The sequence below is a fragment of the Atractosteus spatula genome (genome assembly GCF_055471065.1).
Source record: "Atractosteus spatula isolate fAtrSpa1 chromosome 10 unlocalized genomic scaffold, fAtrSpa1.hap1 SUPER_10_unloc_3, whole genome shotgun sequence".
In the NCBI taxonomy this organism is placed as follows: domain Eukaryota; kingdom Metazoa; phylum Chordata; class Actinopteri; order Semionotiformes; family Lepisosteidae; genus Atractosteus; species Atractosteus spatula.
In genome coordinates, this window is record NW_028296623.1 from 963,265 (window position 1) to 973,024 (window position 9,760).

General features: G+C 39.4%; 4 non-coding genes across 4 annotated transcripts; all 4 read left to right on the plus strand.

Annotated features, from left to right (window-relative positions):
* Positions 1 to 317: 317 nt before the first annotated feature.
* Positions 318 to 405, plus strand: trnay-gua (transfer RNA tyrosine (anticodon GUA)). Its single transcript is given in 2 exon segments — positions 318 to 354; positions 370 to 405. It is a non-coding gene; the product is annotated as a tRNA-Tyr (tRNA).
* A 3,344-nt stretch (positions 406 to 3,749) lies between these two features.
* trnal-uag (transfer RNA leucine (anticodon UAG)) lies at positions 3,750 to 3,831 on the plus strand. The gene has a single exon. It is a non-coding gene; the product is annotated as a tRNA-Leu (tRNA).
* A 3,935-nt stretch (positions 3,832 to 7,766) lies between these two features.
* Positions 7,767 to 7,838, plus strand: trnaw-cca (transfer RNA tryptophan (anticodon CCA)). Its single transcript has one exon. It is a non-coding gene; the product is annotated as a tRNA-Trp (tRNA).
* Positions 7,839 to 9,385: 1,547 nt separating this feature from the next.
* On the plus strand, positions 9,386 to 9,459 carry trnah-gug (transfer RNA histidin (anticodon GUG)). The gene has a single exon. It is a non-coding gene; the product is annotated as a tRNA-His (tRNA).
* The last annotated feature ends 301 nt before the right edge of the window (positions 9,460 to 9,760 follow it).

Here is a 9,760-nt window from a genome sequence, read left to right on the forward strand (position 1 = left end):
CGGTACTTTCTAATAAAGACAGAAAGAAACTGTTTTGTGTCTCATGGTGATCCTCCTCTCGATACTAATGAAATGTTTAATATGATCCCTCGAGAAAAAAAAAAGGAGTCAATTTCCGCCTGGAATGATTGATGCCCCATCAAACATTTTGTAATATCCCTGGAAGTTTATACAGTAGAATCCTGGTTCGTGGCTTAAATTCAAGGTAAACAATACTAAGGAAACAAGTTGGAAACTTGATGTCGAAGTGGGATTTAAATCACCCGGAACATTTCACAACATTGGGCAGTATGTGCCAGAAAGCAATGTTTGACATTCCTTCGATAGCTCAGTTGGTAGAGCGGAGGACTGTAGAGAAATCAACGGGGAATCTTTAGGTCGCTGGTTTGATTCCGGCTCGAAGGAAGGTGCTTTTTGTGTACTTTAATCAAAGAGTTAAAAAAGCGAATCTGTTTCAATCAGACATTGATCAAAAGCTCAATAAACGACGAAGTAGAGGTTCCTGTTCCGAATTCAGCCCACGTCTGATTGTCTTGTTTTGGCCAAGATCTGATCTTTGAATTAAGGGACTACACTGTCTGCTTTGTAAGTCAAAAATACATACAAATGTCAAGTTTTTTTGTAGATATAAAGGTGTTCTCTGTTTTCAAAGGATAGGTACTTAATTGGCATAATGATTTGGTATTGATTTTGTATCGTTGTATTATAAAGTTTGTGCTTTCTGTGTTTTTATCGTATTGTGAACTTATTTTTTAAACAAATGCTTACAAAGGCAAACACGGCACACATCTGTTTATACCAGTGGTGAATTGTACATTTTTATTAAGTACAAGCTACTGTGCACTTCTGGGAGTATAACAGGTTCGATATAAAGTGGCAAAAATATAAAAGGGGAAAATACCCCACACTGCGTGTAAAGCCCTCGTTGTGACTGTTTTAGATTAAAATGGCGTACTGTGCACGAAATGTTGCAGAAACACAGTCTGATATTTTGATAATTATCATTTTAATAATTTGATCAAATTGAGGCCCAGGATCCAAATCTTCAGTTCTGATTTTTTTAAGTGATACCTTTCCTTCCTGTCGTGGAAGTCACACGATGTGAGCAATTGTTTTTTTTTACGTTACGATCCAAAGAGCCTCAGACGCACTTTAACCAAACCAGGATGGATTGTGCTGGGAGCTGGACTGAGCTCATTCTCACTCCCTGTGCTAAAAACAGAATTAGCTCTTCCCCGAACATCGTCTACAGCTGCTGGATGGTGCTCTGCGTCTTACTGCTCCGGCAATTACTCTGACGAAAGACAGATCACTTGGGCGCTTTTAACCTTCTCGCAGCTACGGGCGAGACTGACGCTCGCGATATGAAGGCACCCGCTGGGACACATTCTCTAACTTTCACAATCGCGACAGACTTCGCTTTTTAAAACAAAAGTGGATATAGCCCTGAAAAAAGCATTAGCTTTATCAGTTTTTACATTAATCTATTTTGAATCAAAGTTTGATATATTTTTTTATTTTTTATTGCATTTTACATTATAATAATAATAATCATTATTGCTTACACTTATATAGCGCTGTTCTGGATATTCCACTCAATGCGCTTTACAGGTAATGGGGACTCCCCTCCACCACCACCATTCTCCTGAATGATCACAGAGAGTCAGGACCTCGGTTTTACGTCTCAGCCGAAGGACGGCACCTGTTTACAGTTTAGTGGTCCGTCATTGTACTGGGGTATTAGGACCCACATGGACCGCAGGGTGTGCGCCTAGCGACAAAAACCAGACGTGTGTCGGGCTCGGCTGCGAGCAGGACAATGACGCCACGGGGACAAAGGAGAGAAAATCAAAACGGTTCTATAAAAGACCTGTGTCAGCTGTCTTTTTGCAGTCTGGACTCTAAATCCTCCGATCCGATTTTAAATCTCTCTAATACCTGAGCTGCGGCTTCTTCCGAGTATTTATTCGTATACTTATTATGTGTAAGTGTATAGATGAAACCTTTCATATATTGTTCAGTTTAAACCAAAATGCTTTACTAATACAAGAGAGAAGTATAGTATGAAGGATGTGACAAATTTATGATTTCTTGGAACAAAACGGTTTTTATTTGCATTCGAAATGAAGCGGAATTTTAGCGCGACACACAAACCCTTTGTCTTTTTTAGAGAGTGATTTTTAAACAGACATAAATGTAGAAAACGTGTTTTTTTAGCACTACAATAGCAGGGTCAGTGGCGTAATGAATAACGCGTCAGGCCTCGCGTCAGAAAATTATCAGAACTGTCCTTGTTGTAATTAGCACGAACTGCACAGGCTCTGAATCAGACCATTTCAATTAGTCTGATCATTGTAGGACACGTTAATGTAGAATTATTAATAGGTTTATTAGTTAGTTAGTTCAGGTTTACCCACCTGAACTAATGTAAAATTATTACTTGGTCTGTCTCGTTTGTATATAAATGAATGTCTCTGACAACTTAATGTTAGTTTTATGATGTAGGTCAGGCGTTGACATATGCACGAGTATACAAAATGTCTCACTCCTGATTCAACTCATGTTCTATAGGAGATTGGCGATTCCTCCTGTTTCTCATACAACCATATCAGAACAGAAGCCCGTGTCACCCAGCTGTGATTCAAGATCGACTCGCATCTTTATCCCTTTTTTGTTCGTGATCATTATTTTCTTTAGTTATGATCAATATTGAACTTTTTCTAAATGAAATGACAATAATCAAACATGCAGGCAGATTTTTGAAAAGTATTTGGAATTGACAGGGTGCCCCTTTGGAACAGTCGTCAGAAAATGTGAGAAAATGAAAGTTATGTAAGCTCTCACACAAAGCATTGAAGATTGGAATCTGAGTGTAAAAAAGCTACCCGTCTCCCAATGATAGGCAAGGATACACACCATCACTCGAATAGACTCAGCGAACATTAACACCTATGATATTAAGAGTGCTTTGCACGTGTCGAACTTCAAGAAGGAACTACTACAACAGTTGTGGACATAATTCAATACCACCGGCAAAGTCCAATGCCGGCAACATCTGAGAAAATAATGTTCACTCATGGAATTTGGTCTTTGAATGGCTGGCGAGAAAATTCATTTATACTCCTGTTGCACCCTCAGCTGAAACATGTTAAAATAACAACGCAGATTTGTTGGAGAACCTGACAAGAATTATTGGGTTAGCACTGTATGTTATTTGGTATCTTTACTTTATTTTATTTATATATTTTTAATATAAATGTTAACATGCATGCTGTATAATCTATTGTCATTTTAAAATATGTTAGCTGTGGATGCGAGGGGGGCTATTATACCTTGTGAAACACGCAAGGAACTGTAAAAAAGGCTGGTATTTGAATAAAATTGGCGATCACAAGAAAACCACAATTTATGTGGTATTATCATCAATATCCTTCAAAATCGACGTTCAAATGAAGGATTTGAAGAAACTATGAAAAAAGCAACAGTAGTAGCAGAGGATTTTGATTTTTGCTCTTCAAGTCAGTAGATCGCCATAGAGTTGCACCCCTACAAATAGCACAAAGGATGAATCCCACCATCTTCATTATTGCTATGTTTGTGCTGGTGAAAGTAGCGTTTGTGCTATTGAAAGCATCTCGGAAGATGAAGGTGCAGTCACTTCCACATGTCATGATATCATTAGATCCGACGACAAGAGCTGAAGCCCCCCAGTCCAAGCCAGCAATGCGAGGAAGAGGGGTATGGAGGAAGGTAGTGTGGCCGAGCAGTCTAAGGTGCTGGATTTAGGCTCCAGTTTCTCTGGGGGTGTGGGTTCAAATCCCACTGCTGCCAAATGTTAGTATTTTAAGACCTGCAATACGATCTGTAAAAGCGCTTTTTGTTAGGCTGCGGGAAGTGTTTAGAGATAGACTTTCTAAAAGACAGGCTGTCAGCTTAACATCAAGGCAGAAAAAATATTTTGTTTTCTCAACAGAAATTCTCTTTGGCACGTTCAGCTTTATGTAGGGAACAACATCTGCCGAGATCACTTTTGAGGCAGTGCACATGATAGTGTTCCGGCAAGTACATTTAATATTGGCTGTGGTGGTGAGCTGCTTTTGTCTGTGAAACTTTTAATTCTTCACGCCGAATCGTTGGCAGGGGTAAAGCTTATTAAATCTTTGAACATAGCGCTCCATCAGAAATACTTTGTTCGTGATCAAAAGAGATCAGAGGATTAACTTCATGAATTCACATAGCATACCTTACAGGAAAGATTTAAAAGGGGAATTGATTGTGCTTCCTGATGTTGTTCCTGTGGTTTCTTTGGATACAAAGGTGAATGTTCTTTGACGTTCTGCTAGAGTATCCACTGGGTGGGCTTTATCAATTAGCTCGGATAGGTCATCAGTGCTCCGTCTCTGGAAAATAATCAGCACTGTCGTTTTTTCCTGTGCTGTCTTTTAAAACATATAAGATCACGAATTTACAGATTTCTCAAAATAACAACTATACATTTTAACCCAGCGGTTAGCATTCCTTCAATCCAATAGTTTTACTCTGGGTAAAAAGCAGCGCAATATACAGAGAGATGATATTCAAATATTTCAACGTTCTTATTGGATTACCTGTATGGAGATATCGCTCAGAATTCCTAATATGATTTTGAGTTCAGTTTTGCTTTACTACTTTCAGAGTCTTTCATTGACCTTGCTGAAGCAGAGAAGTGACATAATCACAAATGCGACCTACCTGTGCTGCTGTTTCTGGTTAATAATGATTATTGCGAGGAAAAAAAAAACAGCTCCTTGCATTAAGAGCAAGAGCAACCAACGCGCTCTCTTGTTGAGTTGTTTTTTTTCCGTGGTACTCTTCCTCAGATGCAAAGTTATTTGGCGAGCAAGGACCTCTGAGAAGGAGCCTGAATCCGTCAAGAACTCTGAAATTCTGATATCACATTACCGTCTTGTGTAGCTCAGTGGTAGAGTGCATGCTTTTCATGTATGAAATCCCTGGCATCTTGAGATATCTTATATTGTTGTGCTCACATCGCAATCTTCTGTTGAGTGAGAACTCTTTGCTCGTGTTCATAGAGAGCCAGGTTTACACAATTAAATTCAGTCACACACAAAGTGCTACAGTGTTGCTCTGCTGTTTTAAATGTACCTCCAAAGCATTTCGTTCTGTTAACTACCAAATGATTTGAACTAATTTTACGTCATATTCAGGAAATCCAGAGAAGGTCATCAGACTTTTAGTGGCTGTTGAAGAAAACACCTGTTGAATCTCACCAGGGATTTCTTGAGAGATCATTCAGCGAGCAAGTCCTCCCTCTGGACTCCAAACATTTTGGGTTAAACTGTTATCCACATACTCTAACAAAGAGAAATGTTAGTGTCTTCCGGTGTGTGAGCCCATTTCTAAAAAAAAAGTTATATAAATTGAATTGTTCTACTTTTTAGGCTTGCATAGTCTTATTAATATTTCAGTTAAATCTTTTTTTCTGTAGTAACATCAGTTGATATTAATATTAGTCCTGATTTATAATTTTTTGTCATGGTTGATCTTAAGTAATTTTGTAATTAGTTTCAGTTTTGAAAAATGGTGCAGAGAAGCTACCAAAACTGGTAATGTTCATATAATGTGTAATGCAATAGCAGCATTTTGGGTTGAAAACAAAAAGTATATCTTGGTATGAATCCTAACACTTCATAGGCAGCGTTCTAGGACTTCTCGCTTCAGATAAAGTTGTCAATACATCATAGATTTCTACTCAATCAATATCAGCAGTGTTTTCGCTACCGAACGCTAAATATAGATCCTGGCAATACTTCGTGAGATCTTCGTAAGAAAATCCAAAATACTACGGAAGGAATCAAATTTATGTTTCTTTGGATCGAGAATATGATCATTATGAGATTCAAAACATGCCTGTCTTTTCTTTTTTCGAGGACAAATGGATTATTGAGGTGTAAAGATGGGTTCAAAACCAAAATCACCTGCTATGGCTGCTGTTTCTTCAAATCCTTCAACTGATCATCGATATCGAGGAATAATATATAGTTTCTTCAAATCCTTCAACTGATCATCGACATAGAGAAATAATATTATACAAATTGTGGTTTTCTGTTAATTGCCGATTTGACTGTAATTACATCTTCGTTTACAGATGTCTTGCATGTATCACAAGGTATAATAGTCGCCGTGCGTCCTCAGTTAAAATGTACGACAAAAGTACAACATTTATGGTTACATCCATATTAAAATGAAGGTAAATATACCAAGATATTAAAATACAATTGTACAGTCCTAACTTAATAATGCCTGTGAAGTTTTCCAACAAATCTGAACTGTAATTTTGAAATATGATAGCTGAGAATGAAAAGAGAGTACAAAGATCAAATTCAATGAGTGAAAATGCACCAGTAGTTCTCTAAACTCAGTTTCTTCCCTGAAATGACTTGCTTGTGAAGCACCAAGCAGCCTTGAACGGATCGCAGAAATCAAATATACAGTACAGATGGATTCAGAGTGTGCTTTCCAACTTTTGTGCAACATTTTCCTTTGATAGGGCGGAGTTGTCTTCACAATCTGGGTTAAATAAAAAGGAGTGACGTCAGTGTTAAACAGCTTTCCTTCTTGGGGAACAACGGTTGTGTTCCATATTTCTAATTATTTTGGTTTCAAGATCGCAATTTAGTGTGAAACATAAAAGCCAGCTTTATAAGCTTTATTAATTTCCCTCACGGGATCAATAAAGTATCTACAGTATCTATAAATCTCTTACACGTCATTTACAATGGCCTTTCAACTAATAGCCCGTGCAGGGATCAAACCCTAGCTGTTGGTACAGTACGAGTTGCGTAAGGCTCTGTAACGCGCAGATGAGAAACTAACCTCTGCTTCTTCATTATATACACAGTGAGCTATATATGCAATATATATGCCTAAAGAACTGGACAATCAACTGAAGGACCTCAACTGGATGGCCGTACACAAGAGACTGGCCACCAGAGAGGTCCTCTACAGACACTCGCTTACCAGGAACCCGCATTGCCCCCGGGACACGTGTTTCATCGAGGAGACTCAGAAGCACGTGTTCTGGAGCTGCCCCTTCGCCAAGGCGGTGTGAGGCAGAATGGACAACACCATGCAACTCCTGGGGACGGGTGCGGTGCTCAGTTACCAGTACATTCTGCTGGGGCTGGCACCTACCGGATTGGACAAGGGGACGCAGTTCCTGATGTGGCCGCTGCTGTCCCTCACTAAAAAAGGCCTGTGGGACTCCGTAAAATTTCCAGAGATTCATTTATTTTTAAAGGAAAATCACCAACAGCGGCCGAGATCTACTGGAGTTTTTTCATTCTATACTGCGATTTCTGAAGGGTACCCTGTGAAAATACAAGTTTTGACGAGAAGGGATGGACATATAATGTCAAAAGGCTTGGGGAATTGAACTTTAAGGTGAAGACTGCAGGTTCAGTAGCAGCAGAACCTGATCAGTATCAGTTGACTCCGATATACTTTGAAAATGAACTTGGGGATTTAGAGACAGACGTGCTACCGTTGCACCATGGGGTACTTAATTTAAAAAAAATAGGAAAAAAAATCAGTGTTCCTGGATCTGTAATTGAGAACAACATCTGCACAAGAGCTGCGCAGGAAGAATAAAATGTGGTCTGGGATGAAGAGACTCTCTTCGGAAGAGCGGCGCTCTTCACAGGAGATTTTTTTTTTTGTGAAGCTGATTTGTGTCTTTTGGGGAATTCAAAGACGCTGATTGTTGTGACCCCGTGGCGCAACGGTAGCGCGTCTGACTCCAGATCAGAAGGCTGCGTGTTCAAATCACGTCGAGGTCAGCTGTTAATTTTTCAGGTTCTGCTGGTCCTGAACACGGAATTCACACCATGCAGTTGAGTTCTATCTGTACACCACATAGATAATCTAAACAAAATAGAGCAGTACAGGACACGCAGTGTGGAGCTCACACAGGCTTACAGTCTCCAGCATTGGAGTGGAGGGGAAAAAAAGAACTTTGTTTTTTTTTTGAAGAGAAAAGGCACAGTTCACATCTGCTTAACATCACGTCCAACTTTAGAGACAGCTACATCAGAAAATGGAATCCCGGAAGTTTCAGATAACTTTTTTTAGTACAGGTTCAAGCAAACCTGAAAGTTAATGAGTTTCCGGACACTTTTGTTTTATTAAAAAGTGTCTGAAGCCTGAAAATGTAATTTGGAAAAAAACCCGCTATTGGACATTAGCAGGTGCTTTTTGTAACGATTTGCTACTTCATGCTGGAAAACAAAGGAAACAGACCCAACGTTTGCTTTCAGGTGCGGTTCATCACATAATATACATGTATTACTGAGGAGTTTGAATAAAATTTACACGAGCCAGGTAGAAGTCGAACCTACAATCTTATGATCCGAAATCAGACGCGTTGTTTATTAAACCGCTGGCATTTTACATGACCTGAATTACCCCATAGTGTGCTCAGCGCCGCTACTAGTAACGCACCGCTCCGTCTAAAATTTCAAAGTGAGAAACATGTGTTTTCTGATTTTTTATGAGTTTTAAAATATAACCTCTTTAAATCAGACAAGGGGTTTATATTTCGCATTGAAATTCCGATTGATTGAGAATTCAAAGAAAGACTGTTTTCTTCCACAGCACCGTATAATTATCACATCCAACAGACTCTCCAACCTCGGTGGGTGAGCAATTGCTCCGATTAATTAGGTCACGTATCATGTTAAATCACTTCTTCTCAACACAACATTTCCTGGTGCACGTTTTCTCTATGAAAAAAAGACATTTTTCCCTTGCACGATTTCTCGTTTTTTATCAAGGCGTACAGAAATAAAAAAGAAGAAATAGTGTCGCAAAAGAACTCTGTCGCCCTTGGGAGATGTCAAACGCATTGGACATGAAAAATGCCAGATAAAAGCCAGTTCTCTTCGTTTCTCAGTGTCGGGGCTGCTATGTAAAAGAGGCAATTTGCTCTGAGCGCAGGTTCAGCGCTTACTGAACGCAGATGTCTTAGAGCGGTGTGTCCAAGTGGCTGTAAAAGGTAATGGCTGTCCTGTCACCGTAGCTTAGTTGGTTAAAGCGCTTCTCTGTTAAACAAAAGAACCGAGATTCAAATCCCAGCCGTGTCTTTCTTCCTATCTTGTAGTACAGAACGTACCATTTTGGGCACTCACAAAGGGCTTGATTTCGTTAAATGCATGTGTTCATCTCCTTTCTGGAAAACTTGTTTTTGATGAAATTCACACAGCTTGCGAAAAATGAAATTCAATTCTTGGTTATCAGTGCAGAAGAAATATTACCGGTTGGCAAAATAAACGGTAAGATATTTTTTTTAACCAAAAACGTGTGATTCGAGAAAAGATCCTGCCAGTCAGTCTCTGTGGCGCAATCGGTTAGCGCGTTCGGCTGTGAACCGAAAGGTTGGTGGTTCGAGTCCACCCAGGGACGGGGTTCTTTTGCGATGTAAACGTTGTCTTCAGTCGATTGGATTTCTCAGCGAAACCATAACCATTTTAATATTTGCAGGAACTGCGAGTGTTTAACACGTGTCAGGGTAACCGGGAAATGTCCAATAATGCCCAACATCGCAACTCCCCAGAAAACCATATTCACCCAAGAAAAATTATCGTCGAATCGTCATTTATACTCCAGTTGAATCCTCTGCTGAAATATTTTAAAAATACAATGCAGGTTTGTTTGAGAACTTGACAAGCATTGTTACGACAGCACTGTGCAGTTGGATTTTGAT